This window comes from Aptenodytes forsteri, unplaced genomic scaffold, assembly GCF_000699145.1.
Source record: "Aptenodytes forsteri isolate BGI_AS27 unplaced genomic scaffold, ASM69914v1 Scaffold7, whole genome shotgun sequence".
Classification (NCBI taxonomy): Eukaryota; Metazoa; Chordata; class Aves; order Sphenisciformes; family Spheniscidae; genus Aptenodytes; species Aptenodytes forsteri.
Genome location: NW_008795919.1, coordinates 2,548,709 through 2,549,542, shown reverse-complemented (window position 1 = coordinate 2,549,542; position 834 = coordinate 2,548,709).

Below are 834 nucleotides of genomic sequence, written 5' to 3'. Positions count from 1 at the left end.
TTTTTTTTTTTTTAAAAAAAAACAAACAAAAATTGTGGTTTGATTATTTAAGAGACTTGCCAGATCCAGCCTTGTTCACTGCTGGGCACTAACAGAGCTGTAAATCTTTGTAAAATAGGATTATTTTATAAACTATGAGTAGAAAAACACCAACTTTTTAAAGAATGGACAATAAAAATGAGATGGATTGTTAACGAACTGAAATGACGTGTTGATTTCTTTGAATGAAACCAAGACTATACTGGTGGGGGGGGTTGTTACTTGAGGGCTGAAGTTAGTTTTTCTTTTGTTTCAAGCCCCTTATTGGGTGCCTCAATTGCTCATTCCCACCCTTGGGGACAATTTCAGCCTCTCTATAATATGGTTTCCTAAGCAAAAGCTCCTTCTTTCTTCCCCCTTGCACCACTGCAAACGTGCAAAGGAATTTGCCACCCCTGAGCCCCCCGTGTCGGAGGCTGAGCAAATTTCCCAGAAATGCATCGGGCACCTTCAAATAAGGCCGAGTCCACCCGAGTCCCCTCGCAATCAAGTGGGCCAGAAAACTATTAGCAGCATTGCAAAGGGTATTGATCTCTTAACAGTTAAAAAGGAGGCCTGCGGCTCTAACAGGATCCGCAGGTGTCTTTCTCATTATTGCCATCGACAGCAGAAAGGATTAAAGCTGTGCGGTGGGAGCAATGGGGCTTCGCTTTGTAAGATAAATAAAAATCAATTTTTGTTTATTAGCAAAGCATGTTCGGCTTGGCAGGGTAACAAATCCTGGGGAGGGGTGGTGGGAAAGGCTGGCCAGGTCCCTCCTGCGGCACAGAGCATCGCTGCCACCGGCCCAGGGGC